At 39.3% G+C, this 20,087-nt stretch overlaps 1 protein-coding gene across 1 annotated transcript in view; it reads right to left on the bottom strand.

Annotated features, from left to right (window-relative positions):
* Positions 1-19,531, bottom strand: part of ESR1 (estrogen receptor 1) — a 421,968-nt gene extending 402,437 nt beyond the window's left edge. The window contains exons 1-2 of the mRNA XM_011996801.1: positions 19,363-19,531; positions 7,729-7,859 (exon numbers count right to left, since the gene is read on the bottom strand). The gene's annotated coding sequence lies outside the window, so the exon portion shown is untranslated. The remainder of the gene's footprint in view (positions 1-7,728; positions 7,860-19,362) is intronic.
* Positions 19,532-20,087: the final 556 nt, after the last annotated feature.

The raw sequence follows: 20,087 nt of genomic DNA on the forward strand, positions 1-20,087 counted from the left end.
AAAAAAACTTCAGAAAAAATGCTCAGCATCACTATAATCATCAGAAAATGGAAATTAAAACCACAATGAGATATCATCTCACATCTGTTAGAATGGCTGTTATGAAAATGACAAAAGATTAAAAGTGTTAGCAAGGATGGGAAGTAAAGAGAACCTTTGCACACTCTTGGTGGGAAAGTATGTTAGTACAGCCGCTATGGAAAACAGTATGGAGTAATCACACAATTACCGAATGATTCAGCAGTCCCACTACTGGGTATATGCCCAAAGGGAATGTCTTCAGTATATCAAAGCCATATCTGCACTCCCATATTTATTATAGCATTATGCATAATAGTTAAGAAGCAGAATCAATCTAAGTATCCATCAACAGATGAATGGATAAAGAAAATATGGTATATGTTCACAGTGGAATACCATTCAGACTTAAAAATAGAGAAAAATATTGTCATTTGCAAGAACATGGATGAACCTAGAGCACATTATGAGCACATTATATTAAGCGAAATAAGCCAGGCACAGAAAGACAGATACCAAATGACCTCATTATATGTAGAATCTAAAAAAGTTGATCTCATAGATGTAGAGAGTAGAATGGTGGTTACCAGGGCTGGGGCAGTGGGGGGCAGATGGGTGGGAGGCAAGGGTTGGAAAGACGTTGGCCAAAGGATGCAAAACTTCAGTTAAATAGGAAGAGTAAGTGTAAGGATCCATTGTACAACATGGTGACTATAGTTAATAACAATATATTGTAGTCTTGAAAAATGCTGAGAGGTTTTAAGTGTTCTCACCACAAAAATGATAACTTCATGAAGTAATGCATATGTTAATTAGCTATATTTAGTCATTCCACAATGTGTGTATATATATATCTCGATATGATATATTGAGATATACGTATATCTCAAAACATCATATTATACACAATAAATACATACAACTTTATCTGCCAAGTTTTAAAATCTATAATATTCAAAGAACTTTTACAAATTTTTGATAAGAGAAAAGCAACTATATAAGGGAGAAATAGGTCAAGGATATCCATTGGTAATTGACAGATAAGAAAATCCAAAGGAACAACAATAATGTGAAAAGATGCTTAAGCTCATTAGAAGTCAAGAAAATGAAAAGAAAATTAACAATGCTTACTCATTAGATCAGCAAGGATTAGAAAGCAGGGAAATAGGAGTACTAGTGAGGAAAATGATGCTCTCAAACATCACTAGTGGGACTGTGATTTGCTATATTATTTTTAGAAAATAATATGAAAAAACCATAAAAATGTAAAGATACACATGCCTTTTAAACCAGCAATTCTACTCCTGGGACTTAAACACCATAAAAATAAAACCCCCAATTACTAAGAATATGTATCTAAGAATATTTGTAATGACAGCACTTTTTTATATGTTGAAAACTTTTCACAACAGAGTATCAGTTGAAAGCAGATTACTTGAATAATTATAGTAAATTCATGCTGCACGCAACTACTGAAAAGAATGAGATAGAGCTATAAGATTTATCAGAATCTTTAAGATATATTGCAAAGTGAGAAAACCAAGATACAGAGTAATACACACACACGTATATATTATGTATATAACCTTATCCCACAATTTATGATAAAGAGGGACCATTGCCCTGAAAATCAGTGCATGTGTAAATATTGGGTTGAGTGAGCATGGAGCAAAGAATAGAGGATACACATCAACCTGTATTTATTGGTTTCTCTGAAGGGGTACAGAACAAGAAAAGAGAAAGGAAAAAGGGAGGAAAAAAAAACCCCAAAATCTCTGTAACATAATAGAAAATATGCATTGCACAATAACAAGAGAAAATGTAAAAAATAAAATTCTATCTGTTAAATTAATGGAAATTACCTATTATATTTAATAATAGAATAAGTTCATAGACAAGGACTACAAGGGGCATAGCCAAATAAAATCATGATTTGATTTCTAGATGTGGTTTTGAAAATTTTTGTTTGGAATTTTTAAATAGAACTTCTACAATATAATCATGTTTTAAAAGGAAGTAAAAAAAAAAATCTGGCAATACTTCTTAAGGACTTTATAAAGAACTTTGCCCCTTGACATTCTATTTCCACTTTTTGGAATTACTCTTAAGGAAATAAACAGATGTGGACCACAATCCTTGTTAAAACACCTAAGTAGTGTAAATAAATTCTAATGTTAAATAAAATCTACAACATACAACAACATTTCAATTTGCAAAATATATACCTGTGTGTGTATCTATTTTATGCATATATTTTATGTATAAATATAATGTGTATATATACATATATACAATAGATATTACAAATGGAAATTGTGTGGTATCTTGGATTTTTATTAATTATATTGTGGGAATATTTTCTGTTTTTTAATTTTCATATATACTCAAATATGTATACCTATACACATACATATTGCTAACAAAAAGATGAAAAGAAAATGTACTAAAATATTGTTAGTGATTATCTATAGCTGATGAGAATAAGTGATTTATGTACGTCTTAATGCTTATCTCTTTTCTAAACTTGCTGAAATTAATATGCATTCAACAATATGCAAAATGCAATAATCATTTTAAATGGAAGCATAAGAAAGCTAGTGATTTCATTTTGAAATGAACATTGGCATTTCTAGTCAATTCTACATGTTCAGAGGCATAGCCTGCCTCCAGTGCTCCTTCAACATTAGAGCTTTGTGCTAGACACTCAGTAACCTCAACACACAGCTTACATCCGTTGGATAAAGTTCGAAGCACAGCCCTCTAGATTAGCAAACTATCCTGCCAGTATCATATAAACCCTGGAACACTACAAATCCTCACGTTTTGAGGACAAATCCTTCCAGTAGGCAGCTCTCAGAGAGGCTACACAGAAAGCCTTCCTATGACTACTAACCAGTAAAGCTGTTTTTTTTATTTTACCTCTACTGAATAGCAGTCATGATTGATTTCTTCAGGTTTCCAGGTAGAACAGATTTCTATAGTTTGGTCTAAAGTCTTAACACTGGAAACACTTCCTCCATGTTTTCTCTGGTTTCTCCTCCTGAGTGGAAAGGATATCAGCTGAAACCCTAGGCAAGGGCAGGCTGTGGGAAGGCAAGCGAGGCTGCTGGGGTGACCTGGTGTGCTCTCATGGCACAGCAAGGAAAACCAATAAGCTTTGCTCTTATCCCAGAAAACCCACCCTGAGAGGACCTGACTGGCCAACAAGGTAAACAACGGCCCTGTGGAGCATGCTTCTTCCCTCCCACCTCCCTCCTGCCCCGCCCTGGGATGGCCTTGTGCTTCCTGGTTGAGGCAAATAAGAATGCCTGCTACCTCTTCTTCCCATGGCCCAGTAGGATTGAAGAAAGATAAACAGAAACAGCAGTGGATCACTTTGAAGCACATTAGTCAATCTCTTCTGTTGCCAAAGTAAGTTGAAGAAATGGGTCTTTCATGTTGGAGCTGAGTCAAACTCACAAAACTATGAAGAGCTTTTCAATACTCAACTAGTAACAGAACATTATTTCCACTTTGATGAGCAGTAATATATTATTGAAATAGTTGCCAAAGCAATGGCTGAATGTTGCAATAGGAAGAAAATGCAAACATCTGTATGTGCATGCAGGGTCTTAGGTCTTAGCTGATTCCAGCTCCTGGTGTCTGGCTTTCTCTGGCATCATGGAACCCAAAAGTCCAAATAATTAAGATTTTTCACTTGTCGTTGTACACACACAGCTTCAGACTGCACAGAAAATTCTGGTACCTCTTATTTGATATTATGTGTCAGGCCAACAATATGACACACAGAAAACTGCTATAATCAACTATGTGACCTTGTTATGCAGACAGACCAAAATAAATGGAAGAAACCAGCTGAATCTTTTAGACCCAATCTACCATAATCAAAGCGTGTACTAAGGAGCGTGTGTGCTCCTCTTAGCACACACCCAGACTGATAAATTAATAAAACAAGTCCCTTCCTTTTGCCACCTGACATAAAGGCAGGAATTACAATAAACAATACTGGAATATATTTACTGGGTTGCAATTTACTTAGAGACAAGATTAAAGCAACAAGATAAAGTCAAAACTGAGAAAAATCACAGCAGATAGGTACCTGTAAGAATGGAAATACAGCAGAGAAGTAATTTGCCCCAAATAGAGAATGAGGAGACATAATGGCAGCTTATTCATTAGTGGAAATGAACACATATTATTATATTGTAGTCAGTTCTTGATTATTCATGTGTGATTTACCAATTTTTTGGCTTATCCTTCTCTCTGCAAGCCTTTGTACATCTGAGTCATCTCTTTCCATCGTTTCCATCATCTTTTCCGTCTTTAGTTCATATGTGTTTAGAAACCCCCAAAATAATGATATAGATCATTAACCCATATCAAACTTAACTAGGAAAGCAAAACTGATGGCATGGCTATTATACTGGTCAAAGGATCCTTTCACCTCTCCAGTTTGGTACTAAATCTGATGACACATTTTCACTAGTGGAAGAGAAGTCAGCATGGGAATTGAGCTTGATAAATAAAATTACTAGTCAGCTAATCCTAGCCTGTTGTCTTTCTGCTAAGTAAAAGTGTTCCAGATACATATAATCTGTTAGCTCTATTAAGCATCATTTATAGGCAGGAAAAATGTGTTTTCATGATGATCAGAGTCATCATATCTCTCACACAATGGGGATACAAATATCATTTCACAGTGGAAATCTGAGTTCCTCATTCAATGGATGACAAGCTTCCTATGGGAAGAGATCCTTCCTTTTTATACTGCTTCTGTATTTCCTTCAGGATCTAAGCCCTCTGCCTGCATACATAACCTGGAAACCCATATTTACAGGGACCAAGATCTTGAGTTATTGTCCTAAGTTCAACTCCTGTCATATCATTACCAGCTGGGTAGTCTTTAGCAAATTACTTGATTTTTCTAAGCCTTAGTTCGCTTTCCTAGAAAGTGGGTTTAATGAAACCCGCTCCTAGAGCTGTTGTAATGACTGAATAAACTGTTTTCTATAAAGCACCATGGAGAGCAGAAAATAATCTGGTGGATAAACGAATAGGTATCACAACTGTCATTCTACAAACCACTTGATTGAGCTCACTGACTCCAGACACGACTAAGTAGACCATAAAAGAAATGGAACTTTTATATTTTAAGTTAAGAATTGACTTTTGTGGCCAGGGGCATTGGCTCATGCCTGTAATCCCAACAGTTTGGGAGGCTGAGGCAGGTGGATCACCTGAGGTCAGAAGTTCAAGAGCAGCCTGGTCAACGTGGTGAAATCCCATCTCTACTGAAAATACGAAAATTAGCCGGACATGGTGGCGGGCGCCTGTAATCCCAGCTACTCAGGAGGCTGAGGCAGGAGAATCGCTTGAACCCGGGAGGCGGAGGTTGCAGGGAGCTGAGATTGCACCACTGCACTTCACCCTGGGTGACAGAGTGAGACTCAGTCTCCAAAAAAAAAAAAAAAAATAGACTTTTGTAATTTGAGTGTTGGATCTTAAAAAAAATGAAAGAGTGGGAGTGGAGAAAATCCCATGTGTGGCTTCTACACTAACCTATCAACATACATTTTACATCTTTTACTTTTTAGCCCTTAGAATCTTTCTACTCAAGACCAAATTTTAATATTAATAGAGCCAAATATATTTGATTATGGGAGAACCACTGATGTTCAGTGTTGTTTATGAATTGGAAGGGCAGCAAAAATGAAGGAGAATTATTCTGGTGACCAACCTAAGTGACACAGTTACTCAGGCAGATGCACAATGGCATCTAGAATCCAAACAGCTTGCTTCAGGTCTCTTTCAAAGTCTCAGCAACGGCACCTTAGACCCTTCTGGAATCATCGGTTTTGAATCTAAGACTTCAAAGTGGGAAAAGCAATGCAAGACTACTCAGGGACTGACATGTGTAGAAACAAAAAGAGAGAAAGGGAGGTGCATGCTGAAAATGGTATGAGATCCATACCCCCAGTGACTTGCACTGGTTCTCCTACTTTGTTCAACCTCAGCTAGATGCAAGACTCATTTATATATTAAAATCTTTTTTTCCCCTCCTTCTTCACTATCTCTCCCTGCTGCCCAAAAGATGAATCGAACTCACTGCATCAAGCTGGCAAAGAGTTACAAGGCACCTTCTACTTGGAAGTAAGAAGCTAGAGCAGCTCACCCATGAACATTTCCGTGATTCACAGGAGAGCTCATTGACAGCTGCTCAGACTCTGAGCAGAGAGATTAGAACTAGAACTGTTTAAAATTCCTAAGCCAGAGGAGTTTCACGGGGCAGGATGCTTCTAAACAGCCTGCAGTTAGCCATGCCCTTGCAGACAAGGCTCTGGGGGTTCCACATGCACCTCCAGCCTCAGAAGACTGGCCTGACCAGTCTTGCAGCACTTTTGAGGACAGTAGCTAAGCCTGGAACTGGTGACTTTATTTACCATTTTTGGTTAGTCACTAAGTAAAGTCTTTGCCTAGAAACCTTCATTTCCTATGCAGTAGGGTAGAAAAGGTCCAGTTAAAAATTTTCCTGAAATACTTCACCAAACAGGCCAGTTCTACAATTAGGAAATTACCACGCTGAGTAATAGTTGCCAGTCTGGTTTTTAGTGAAGTCAGGTTTAGTCCACTGGCATCTCAAGCTGATTGGCAGACAGACCTAGGTCCTACACCCAACCCCTCCCTTGCAATTTGGGCAGGTTATATTTTTAAAAGTCCAGACTTCCTGTGCTTTTGAACATTTTGAAGGCTAGGGTAGTATTCACAAATCAGGGGTGCATTTAATCTTTCCTATCACGTGGCTGCTACTGGATTTGCAAAATGCTACATAGATACACAGCCCCTCAAGTTGACTTCTAGGCAATGGTGACAATTTGCACTTTCATTGTAATAGAGGCATGACTTTTCAAGAGGTTTGTGAACTAGTTTTAAAATGTTCTATGGAGGAAATGAGAAATGGACTTGACAGTAAGTTATTTTATCTTAATTTTAAATAAAAAATAATGTCATTACTTGGTGACCACAAATACAAGTGGTAAGGCTTTTCTTTTCCCTTGTGAAACTGCTACCTGTTGCTTTGAATAATTAAATTCAATAGAAATGTTTCTTAATGATTGAGAAGGTTAGAATTATGTCTATTTTCAGGTAGGTCACTGAATATATAAAGTCTATATTCTGAAGATGTTCTCCTATTTTAGGGTTAAATTAAATGCACACTCACATTATGCTTCCTATTAGCACCACACAACTGGCAAGAGGAAAAGGAGGTTGTGAAATTCAAATCAAGAAATGTTTTCACTTGCTGGAAACTATGGTAAAGCTCTGCGGGAAAAAGAATGAAATAAAAACTCCTTCTTAAGAAAAAAAAAAAAAAAACTTGGGTTTTCCATACTTAGAGTGGACTACGGAGTATGTAAATAAATTGGTTAACCTCTCTGATAATATGCAAAGAAACCTCACCCACACAGTAGGCGTCGGGGATTTTTTTAAACGGTGGTAGTGCATAGATTGTATCCTTAATTTCAACCTAAGCAACACACGTAGAGTGCACATCAGATAGTAGGTGTACTGCTAAGCGCCTGACAATACATACTTGATCATGAAAGAAATTAAATGAAAAATCGTTCTCCAAACTGATGACCAAATTAGATCCTATGAATTCATGGACAAAGTCGGGAGAGAGAAAGAGGAAACTAGTATGTTCACACATACCTCAATGACGGTTCAAAGTTCAGATTAAAATCTACATCCTTTTTCAAGAAGCGCCGTGCTGCTATTTGCTACTGCAGTTCCGGAGAACGTGAAGAGATCTTTGCGCTTACTCCTTCCTAGTTTTCTTCTCCCTTTTGTTTTTTTTAACAGAGAAGGAAAGGGAGAGGTGAATGATTTCTACAGATTTCCTTAATTAAAGCTAGTTTGATTCCCCACTTAAGTGAAATGAGGCTGTAAAAAGAAAAGTAGTCTCACTTATCAATAGGCACTGAAGAATCAATGTTTGGCTTACCTGTTCAGATCAAATTCCTTGATTACATTATTTCACAAAGCTGAGTAGGGCTTAAGCTAGTTACTGTTGACGCCACTGGCAAGCATTTCTTCATTTATGTACAGGCCATAATCCACTACACCAACTCAGGCCCATGGGATGACTTCCATTTCTTTTATTTTTTTTGAGACGTAGTTTCGCTCTTGCTACCCAGACTGGAGTGCAAGGCAATGGTGCAGTCTCAGCTCACTGCAACCTCCGCCTCCTGGGTTCAAGCAATTCTTCTGCCTCAGCCTCCCAAGTACCTGGGACTACAGGCGCACACCACCACGCCTGCCAGCTAATTTTTTATCTTTTTAGTAGAGACGGAGTTTCACCATGTTGGCAGGGTTGGTCTCGAACTCCTGACTTCAGGTGATCCACCCGCCTCAGCCTCTCAAAGTGCTGGGATTACAGATGACTTCCATTTCTATAGATCCATTTTACCATTAGAAATTTAAAAAAAAAAAAAAAATCTCCCAACCCACAGTATCTCAAATCACATGTGCAGCAGCAGAACAAAACCTGCTGTGGCTGTGGTAGGTATGATTTCACCACGAAGATTCAGACGTTGTTACATGGTCAAAAAAGTAGTCACTGCACAGAGCAAGTGAGAAATTGAGCAATGCAACTTAGTACAGCTTCTCCCTATTGCTTATAAAACAACGTTCTTAATTTTTACTTGTATGTAAAATTCTTCTGAATTTTTCCTTTATTGTAAATTATTTCAGTAGACTCCCTTGGGGTGCTTTAAGAATATTCCATGGGGCATGTTTTTACTGTGGGTCATCAGCTAAGCTATTGGAAAAAGGCCTTGGGTTTTTTTGGTTTGTTTTTAAAATGTTGTATAACAGCTTTAAATGTACAAGACGTGATAGAGTGAGGGGGAAAAACTTGTTAAATTTTTAGCTTTGTTTTTCCATCTGAAATATTAGTATGCCTGGGTTTTTGTTTTTGGTTTTTTCCTAATTCCAAGCAACAGTGAACCTAATTTACAATTTTTTTCCTCAAAAAAAAAAAAGAAAAGGAAAGTTTAACATTGTATTAGGGAGGCTTCAGAATTAGCAGGTGCACTCCGACAGATTTACAGGGGACAGTGGACAGATAGCTATGTTTTAGGAGTGGGAAACGTCTGCTCAAAGTAGGTAGTTTATGGTTTCCATATCAAATAGAAGAAAAAAGTACCACACTGGTCCTGAGACTTTGGTAGTTGTGTTTTTAGAAAATCAAAATTCACCCAAATTCTATTCTAGGGGACTTGTATATTTCATTGCTACGTTCTACTAAAGTTAAGGAGATACAGAAATTGCTCCATGAGGAAATGATAAAGGTCAGAGGTTCAGAATTTTAAGGGGAAAATTCATAAGCATGCGTTATGGAGGGAAAAGAAGGCTAATTAAATATAACACTGAACTAAACTATAAAAAAGACCTGTTTTCTCCATGTAAGTCAGATTATATGGGCTTCCTCCACCACTTCAACCCACTAATCTAAAGTAATGAAATGCAATCCCTGGAAGTACTCAGAATTAGACATGTAACAGATAATAATAGAGATTTGAAGAAATTTTGCACAAACATGCAACAACCTTAGTAATGAACTCTTTTTTTTTTTTCACTCTAGTCTTTTAGTCTTGCTCTAAATAACCACATGAAGTAAGGAATTGGCTGTTATTCAGTAAATCTGGACTGTGGACACTGACCAAATGGCTTGACATTCTACCTCCACCCCTTATCCTATTTTCAGTCCACATTTTCCCTCCATGGTGACTTTCTGGTTATATATTATCTGGTTTGGCCGTCTCCACTGCCCACTTCAGATAATTGCTCAATTCTCAACTTGGCTTCTTGCTGGGTAGGCCTGACCTAAGAGAATGGATGAAGAAAGAGCCAGCATTTTCCTTTGATCTCTCAGAACTCAGGATTCCATTATATAATCCACCATAAATCTTGGTAGTCAAGATTGACACCAACATTGAAACTTGCCATAATATGACACTCCTCATTGATTCATTATGTATTCTGACATTTCCTAATTAACACGAACTCAATACTGCAGTCTGTCAGTGATAAGAAATTTTTCTTAGTTGCCTTCTCAGTATTTTTGAGGGTTGCCTTGATTAATTTTTCTCTTCTGCTATCTAAGCTTCATATGCCAAATGTTCTAACTGGCTATCTGCCTCTAAGGTTTAAGCTCACAGATGTTTCCTTGTGACCACAGAAAATACTACTCCACTGAGAATAGGTTTGATAAATAAAATTGGCAATAAATTTAGAACCAAAGAGCTGGATAAAGAAGTCAAGTGCAACCCATGCTTTCCACACTTTTGTAAATCTACAAACTTGTCTAGTGTACCCAGTGGTAGTAGATTCTAGGAATCCCATCAACAAAGTAAAGCCTTAAATAATCCCAAAATCTCCTTCTATGTAGCAGTACAAATCTTTTCTCCTACTAAACATTACCATGGCTTCTAACAAGTAGAGAATTGGCACAACAAATTTCGCTTCCATTCCAAGTGCAGAGGGAGGAGTAAAATGGACAGAATCCAAATGGCGAGAAAGAAGTGAAGAAAGGACCCTGCAGAGCCCAGATAGGAATAATACGTGAACTCTTCTAAGTGATTAATACCCCACTACATTAATACTGCTTGTGCAACACGAATGCTGTAGCAAGCAGGAGACCTTTCCTTTCTGCTTTTTTCCCTTTCCTAGAAAACATTTTCCTAGGAGTCTTTCCCTCCACAAATGACATGTGAAGGAGCTATGTGCTTGATTGGTGAAGACTGAGTGATCTGGAGGAATAGGACCGTCAAACAGACAAGAGCAGTGTTCTTCCTGCTGAATGTTATCATGTCACCCTCTCCTGGTACTTCCCTGCTCAGACTTCAAAGCCCAGGCATTTCCACCATGGAACATTCTCAGGAGTGTAGCATCATCATTTGAGATTTACTGTAACTGAAGTGAAATTGTTTAGTGGGTTTGGCCTTTTTCCCTCCCAACTCTGCCCCTAGTAGCTCCTTGCCTTTTCTTTTTAAATTGTTGCCCTAGCCTTTTAGTTCCCCTTGGAAGAGAAGGAAAAAGAGGAAATCAGAAAGGACACTCGTCCTCCTTCCCTCTACCCACAAATCACAGAGTTCAGCTTTTCCATTCCCATAACTATAAAGCATTTTAGGCAACTGCGGGAGAGATCTCAGTTTTCCTTTCCAAACAGAGTTCTAAATCAGTGCAATGAAAACACGTCTGTCTTTTATTCCCAGCACAGATGCCCATGGGTTTGGTTGTGCTTATACTGTCAGTATCTTAAGTCACTATTTTTTTTTTTTTTTAGACAAAGTCTTGCTGTGTTGCCCAGTCTGGAACGCAGTGTGCAGTGGCACTATGTTAACTCACTGCAGCCTGGATCTCCTGGGCTCAAGTCATCCTCTCACCTCAGCCTTTCAAGTAGCTGGGACTACAGACGTGCACCACCACAACCAGCTAATTTTTGTATTTTTTATAGAGATGGGGTTTCACCAGGTTGCCCAGACTGGTCTCAAAATCCTGAGCAAAAGCAATTCACCCACCTCAGCCTCTCAAAGTGCTAGCATTACAGGTGTGAGCCACCGGGCTTAAATGCTCTGTCGCCCAGGCTGGAGTGCGGTGGCACGATCTCAGCTCACTGCAACCTCCACCTCCCAGGTTCAAGTGATTCTCTTGCCTCAGCCTCCCTAGTAGCTGGGACTACAGGTGCATGCCACCACACTGGGCTAATTTTTTATTTTTAGTAGAGACGGGGTTTCACCATGTTGGCCAGGCTGGTCTCAAATGCCTGATCTCAGGTGATCTGCCCTCTTCGGCCTCCCAAAGTGCTGGGATTACAGGTGTGAGCCACCACGCCCAGCCCTTAAATCACTATTCTAAGAGAAGGTTGCTGAAGGCAAAAGCTATAGAATCATAAAATACTACAGCTGCAGAGACCATACATTTCCCCTAGTCCAAAGATTCCATCCATTTTGTGAGGGAAATGAGGTGTTAAAAATAAGACTTATTCAGTACCCAACATAAAGTAGCTATTTAATAAATATAAAAAGTTCTGCTGGACACTGTGGCAAAAGCCTGTAATCCCATCACTTTGGGAGGCTGAGATGGGCGGATCACGAGGTCAGGAGATCGAGACCATCCTGGCTAACACAGTGAAACCCCGTCTCTACTAAAAAAATACAAAAAACTAGCCGGGCGAGGTGGCGGGCGCCTGTAGTCCCAGCTACTCGGGAGGCTGAGGCAGGAGAATGGCGTGAACCCGGGAGGCGGAGCTTGCAGTGAGCTGAGATCTGGCCACTGCACTCCAACCTGGGCGACACAAAAAAAAAAAAAAAAAAAGTTCTAATGGTCTGAATCCTAATCTCATAGAAATATGATCATTTTCTTCTGAATCTATATCTTGTCCAAAGAAAATAATTTTACTACAAAAATATTCCAAGTAAATAGCATTTTACACATATGAGGCATGCTGCCTTTTAAAGTTCTATCACTTAGTCTTCATCGTATCACTAGCGTAATGTTTTGATGGAAGTCTGGTAGTTGTTATGCCCATTTTACAGTTGGGAAGACGGGGCACCAAGCTTGCAGCTTTTCACTGTGCCCATCAGTGGCATAGCCCCATCTTTTGACTCTTAATACACTTCTTTCTCCACCAGCCATTTCTGAAACAAAATCTTTACAACCATAAACAATCATGATTTCAAAAAGCAAGTCCTAAAAGATTTTTTAAATGGTGTGACACCTCTCTTGAACTATTTCTATCACCTAAAATTGATGTACCCACTCTTCATCTGAAAACTTCAATCCACACAGTATTTTTCTAAGATTAAGTCATTATTTCATTCCAATCCTACACCAACATCTTTAATGCCTACAAGACAAAGTCCAAGCTCCTTAATAGGACATCTGACTCTCCACTTCCAAATTACCTCCTACCACCACCCTACACTTTTCTTAACTATGTTTCTGTCAGACTGATGGTTTCCCAAAACCTTCTCCCCTATGCCTTTCATTATGCGCCTCCTTTTCCTTGTATCTTCCCGTGTAAACATTACCTATCCTTTAAGGTCATGATCAAGAGTCATTTCCTACCCAAAGCTATCCCTAACCATCCTGCACCGACCCAGAAATACCTTCTTCTCTTTATGCTTTCTCACCACGGTGCTCATCACTCTGCAAGCACTCTTCACATTCTACTCTGCTGAATTGTATTAGTTGACGTTATGGCTTTAGGCACGTATTATAGTGCACTACTATGTAATAGTACTATATCATATTTTGCACCTTACTGATCATACCTGATAGAGATTGTCTAGGGATCAAGGAACATGTCAGGCTCAATCTCACACTACAATTATGTGCCAAACACCAGTGTGTACCAGGCACTTCCCAAGGCACAGGGTGCAATCCTAAATAACCCCATCTATGCACCTGAGGCACTTTTAATTTTTATTTATTTATTATTTATTTATTTATTATTTATTTATTTGAGATGGAGTCTCTCTGTGTCACCCAGGCTGCAGTGCAGTGGTGTTATCTCAGCTCACTGCAACCTCCACCTCCCAGGTTCAAGTGCATCTCCTGCCTCAGCCTCCCAAGTAGCTGGGATTACAGGCATGCACCACCATGTCCGGCTAATTTTTTGTATTTTTAGTAGAGACAGGGTTTCACCATGATGGCCAGGCTGGTCTCAATCACCTGGCCTCAAGTGATTCACTGGCCTCAGCCTCCCAAAATGCTGGGATTACAGGCATGAGCCACCACGCCCAGCCCTGAGGCACTTTTAATCTAGCTGGGAATAGAGACTCTAGGACAGGCCATAATAAACCACAGCAAGGCCCTTGTCAATATTACTCATTTCTTAAATAAAATTAGAAAAAGAATTTAACAATATGAGTTAAATTAAACTATTCATATATTGGATTCTAAGTAACATTAATCTTTAAATGTTCTTTCAGAAAACTTGACGCAGGTAGGTACAAAATCTTAAATTTTGTAAATTTTCTAAAATTTGGAATTTCACAATAAGGAATTTCCAAAATTGCTTATTGGAAAGGAAGAGCAATTTATGTCTTTATTTGTCACATAGTTTTAAGGTGAAAGATACTAAAACAGATACTATATGTGATGCCATTATCTTTATTAAGCACCTTTCTTTACATGGTTTTAAGCAAATAAATTCTGACCAGTTATTGCATCTAATAAATAATTATTAGAGTACAAAAGCCAAATTTCTTCTGTCAGATACACTCAAATTTTCTTGTGGATTTTTTGGTGTCCTTAGTAATATTCCGAAAGGGACTATTCCAATGAGACCATTTCTATGAACAGCAGAGGAAAGAAGGATCTCAAAACTGCAGATCATCCATTTGCAAAAGGACCTTGATGGCTTCCTCTGAACCAATCTAGGGAAGGACGTATGTTTAGGGAGCTGAGTTGCTGGTCATTTTGACAAGGAAACAGTTGAGAAAAGAAATGTCTAGAAGCCAGTGGTACTCTTCTATTCCAGCAAAAGTCAGGAACCTCAGCAAGTCTACTCACACTAAGCTCTCTAGGACTGTCAACTTGTTGGGGCCTGTCTCTTCCTCCTTGTGATTGGCCTGTGTGTTGTCTTCCAGGCAGCAAGAAAGGAGAACTGAAAGACTGCCCATGTTATACTCATTCTTAGCAGGAAAACCCAAAAAATTGAGAGTGGGTGGCAGCTTTAAATAGGAGACTAAAGCCAGATGAAGTTCTTAAAGGCTGTGCTTAGGGAAACCAAGCTCCAGGTATGCATTCAACAAGGATCTTGATGGTTTTTACAACAGAAAGGCTAGGGAAGCTCCTAACCACTTGTCTTCTCAAAAGAAATCAAAGAACATCCCCGAATACTGGAGGGGTGCCCCCAAAAAAGGATTACCACCATACCCCCAAAACCCCATCCATCCTGCTGCCGTACTCTCTTACATTCCAGCTTTGCCACATGCCAGGAAGGCCCAGACTCCCCACCCACACTTCCGCCCCTGCACATTTTCTGTTTTTGAGAAGCATAAACCAATCTGCCCCTCATATCTATCTCATAGTACTACAGCCAGGTGAACCCTCATTCACTTGGTGGGAAGATTTTACATGTAACTAAGTAATAATTTATGCATTGCATATAACAACTTGCTTTATTTTCTTTTTTTCTTTTTTTTTTTTTTAGATGCAGTTTCATCTTGTTGCCCAGGTGGGAGTGCAATGGCGCAATCTTGGCTCACTGCAACCTCCACTTCCCAGGTTCAAGCGATTCTCCTGCCTCAGTCTCCCAAGTAGCTGAGATTACAGGCCCATGCCAACATACCCAGCTAATTTTTGTATTTTTAGTAGAGACAGGTTTCACCATATTGGCCAGGTTGGTCACGAACTCCTGACCTCAGGTTATCCACCCACCTCAGCCCCCCAAAGTGCTGGGATTACAGGCCTGAGCCACGGAGCCTGGCCACAACTTGCATTTTATAAAAGTGAGCTTTGTACAAAACTCTCTTACACGCATTACTTTATGCAATCCTCATGAAGAGCCACAAAACTTCTGTGACTCAGATGTAATTATTCCCATTTTACAGATGAAGATACTGAGGCTAAGAGAGGGCGTAATATTATCTCCCATCAGCCCCAGATGCTCAACTTGCTTTCCCAAGGCCAAATTCTTATTGATTACAAACTTTAAAAGTTAATACTGTCTCAAGTAATGGCTAAAAGCATGAGCTTTGGAATTCGATGAGTTTGTCTTCAAGTCCTAGGGCTGTCGCCTTTGAAGCTGTGTAATATTGGGCATGTTACCTAGCTTTGCAAAGCCTTGGTTTCCTCATTTGTACAACAGGAATCATAACATTGTTCACTAACTGGGGTTGCTGTGAGAATCGCACGTGATAATACTATAAAAAGCATTGCACAAAGGAAGAGCCCCCCTCCAACCTTAGGTGCTACTATAGTTGTTATTATTACCACCTCATGGGCATATATTATGGGGCCAGTGAGGGAGAGACTATCTCAGGTCTTTGGTATCACACTGAATTAGAACATCAGCGTGCAGCCGGGTGTGGTGGCTCACATCTATAATCCTAGCATTTTAGGAGGCCAAGGCGAGTGGATCACTTGAGGTCAGGAGTTTGAGACCAGCCTCACCAACATGGTAAAACCCCGTCTCTACTAAAAATATGAAAATTAGCCGGGCATGGTGGCACATGCCTGTAATTCCAGCTACTCTGGAGGCTGAGGCAGGAGAATTGCTTGAACCTGGGAGGTAGAGGTTGCAGTGAGCTGAGATCACGCCACTGCACTCCAGCCTGGGCGAAAGAGCGAGACTCCGCCTCAAAAAAAAAATCAGCATACAGCTCTATGTGTGCATAGACTAAGACATTGCCCAACAATGAAGCAGCATGCTTCTGTTGATGTGAAAGGGAATGTGAAGCATGTGTAACACATTTTTGACACGCTCATCTCAGCAAGATTTTTTTGCTACCCTTCTCATCACAAAGACAGTCACAAAAGAGAGGAATGATGGAAGAAAGGATGATGGAGGTTTCTGGACTTTCTCTTCCAACATTTTATTTTCATTACAGAAGCAGCAGCATTTCAACAGATGGCATGCTCAGTTGATTGGATTGACTGCCCTTTGTTTTTTAGATCAAGTTTCCAGTTATGATCAGATGTTCATAAACTCCTAGCAGCTTTGGTGCTGACCTTGAATTATTTCATTGATTCAACCAACATCTGTTGAGTACCAGGCACTGTGCTAGGCTTAGAATAGAAATAACTTCCTCATACTGAGTTTCTAATGCTTGGAAACTGCAAGGAGTTTAATGAGTGGCTTAATCTCATTTATTCCATATAATCATATCTGGTAGCTACTTTTAGTACTCCCACTTTGCAGATGAGAAATTCAAGGCAGGAGGTGAAATAATCTGCCTCTAATTGCACAGCTAGAGAGTGGTGGGAGCTATGGCTGATACTCAGTCATTTTCCATGGATTTGAATTACACTACTTAATATCAGAATTCTTACTGAAGAGTGATGTGCTGTGGAAAACCTGAGCAGACATATCAGCTTTCTAGCAGAATATTTTTAGGGGCAGATGGATAGGGTAAGCTCCTTTATTCTCTGAAGGTATCACAGACTCTCAGAGAGAAAAATGCTATACACCTTAGCTAGAACCATAAAACTCAATGATGTGTACGTTTTTGCTGTTGTGTCCAGTGGGAATGATTCAGAGGAAGTCTAACGAGATGTTGCCCAGAAGGCAGGCACACCACTCTTACCTGTACAGTGTATGCCTTTGAAAATAGCACTTCATTAGACAATATGCAGTAGGTTTCACAGATGGCGCCTGTTTCTCAGAGATTAACAATGGAAACCCTCTCCTGATAGAGGCGGGTGGACAGGACCATCAATATCTCCACTGCCATAGGTGAAGACTATGCTATGAGGTTTTTTTACAAACAGTGTGGATGGTCTACCCAGAGTCACTCTCTTCCTTGCTCTTTTTTCCAAATAGCCAATCTGCCGTCACGGAGCACAGCTGTTCCCTATTCAAAGCAAAGTAAACTCAACCACCAGGCCCTCAGCCCAAGTGATTGTTCTGACCAGCTAGGATAAATGAATGCAGATAGACGCAGAGAAGACCGCAGATAACCATGTGAAAATATTTAGCAGACGCCTGATGTAAACACTTATACTGTGTGGAGGTGTAGAGTGCGTGTTTGAAGGGAAAGTAGGTGGTAGCTAGCTCTAAACCCAATATTGAACAAAAAGACAGAGTTCTCAGAAACGAAAGATAGTTGGACTTTGTTCCTCCTGCAAGTTTAAGACACAAGAGCTTTATTCCTTTCCTTGATTGTCACAAGCAATAGAACAAAACAAGTATCTCCAAGTGTCTAAGAAAAATCTTCTACTCGTAAATACGACCCTCGTATTCTTAAGGAAAATTTTGCTTTTTTCCTACATGTCATATCTTTTACCCACATTGTTTTTATTTCTAATTTCCTTGAAAATCTGACATTCTAGAGTATTTTATCCAACTGCTACAGCATTATCTGCATGCATTCCAAGGCCTAGGGGGCAGTCATCACAGGATATTAACAAAATCAAAGAAAACATTTGCTTTTGAGAAATAGGAAGGGATTTTATGGTATACAGATGGACCCTGAACCATCCATGGTTCTCCAACATTCTCATCCAATTTAAGTTCTCTGTACATTTCAGAATTCAATTCAAATACTTCTACCTGGTCTTCCTAAGTTTACTCTCAACATTAAAATATGTATATACCACATTCAAAACCAGATGAGTTTCCCAGCAACCCCATATACATGGAGTTGCTCTGTAAGCCTATTAGATCTGGCACATAAAGGCATTAAAAATCTGGCATCTTTAAGCAGGAATCGTTGTCATGATCACAAGTCCTCATAAAGTCCAACCCTTCTATCGAGTAAATTGCTTTAAAATCTTTTAATCATGTTGGCTCCTACGGACTTGTTTGAGAGAATACTGCCTATCTTCTTGACAAAGCATGAAACTTACAGTTCAACGAGCATTTCCTAAGACATGTGGCATTCCTCTAACCAAAATGAAAGTATTCTGCCCTGCCTTGTGACTGCCACATCATTACCCGAGTAGCCCACTGCTATATGTGGTGGAATCGTTATGTATGTGCCATCGTGAGGCAAAAAGGAACTGAGAAAATGGGACACCAGGACTCAAAAGACCTTGCTGAAAATCAGAGGCCAGTTTCAAGACAGAGGGGTTCGTTCTTGTGCTGCTAAATGTGTAGCTTTTCAGAAAACTTGACTGCCTTTAGGAAACAAATAATGGCTTATTCACATCGCTTAGTTCAAACTCACATAAGTTATGGCTCTAAAGATTAAGAAAACAGGTAGTGTGTTCATGCTAGTCTGAGATTTGTCCAATTAAGAACTTTTAAAATTCTAACACAGTTCAACAATACAGTGTCTCCTAGCTAGTGCTAGATTCAATAAATACATGTTATCTGGAACAGACAGACAGCCTGTGTGTGCTGCACTAAGAAAAGGGTAGTCGGATTGCCCTCTGCCTCAGCTAAATATTATTCTAGAAGTGAATTTCCACGGTACCAAGTTTAGATTTCACATTATATCATCCCAGGAATACTTGCCAGTAACTTTGCAAAATATCCTTGGAGCAGAAAGACAAAAAAATGAACATTTTTTAAAGATGAGAGGTAAGCTCTGAAGTTACAATATGCTTGTAAACAGTAGCACATTATATCAAAAAGGAAAAAATAAATTGAGAAGAAATAGGAGTACCTACTTGAAGAGAAGATTATCACTCAGAGACTGTCTTCTTATGCTATAGAATGGGCAGGAGAAAGGAGCATGGACCTTTCGAGCCTGTTAAAGAGCTTCTGAGCATGGAGCCTGCATTTTCAGTTTTGGTAAAATCCGTTCTGAGTCGGTAGACAGGAGGCTGTTATGACCATGAAATTAGGAAATGCAGTAACTCAAAAATAAAGAACTAGCACCACCATTTGACTAGGATTGGAAAATCTCATTGAAAAAATAGAGGCGGGGGTGGCCTTGCTTTTGCCAAGCCAGGCCCGAATCTAACTTTCTTAGCACTTCCATTAAGATGGATGTTCAAGAAGAGGTAAATCGTGTGTTAATCTGCCTGAAAATTTTTTTATGCCATCCAGCCGATTTTCTCTTTATTCATAATAAAGCTTGAAGTCTAGACAGGCATGTGGAGTTGGAAAAAAAAATAAAACATTCATTCAGCACATAAATTTTGTTAATCCAAAGTTAGCTACAGCTAAACTAAAAGCAGGGGCAAGGAAATGTCCTTCTGCGAGTGTTTTTTGGGACTTTCTTACTCAGGCATGGACTCAAAAGCCCGCTCTGCACTTCTTGTTACTGATTAATGAGGTTCTTGACTTCGGTAACCTGCAGAGGTCTAGCTTCTCACACTCTTCAGCCCTTCCTTCTGTCATATGATCCTTCCATAAACTGTCCGGTATTTCCTGCAGCAATTTTTAAGTT

Source organism: Mandrillus leucophaeus, unplaced genomic scaffold (assembly GCF_000951045.1).
Source record: "Mandrillus leucophaeus isolate KB7577 unplaced genomic scaffold, Mleu.le_1.0 Scaffold524, whole genome shotgun sequence".
In the NCBI taxonomy this organism is placed as follows: Eukaryota; Metazoa; Chordata; class Mammalia; order Primates; family Cercopithecidae; genus Mandrillus; species Mandrillus leucophaeus.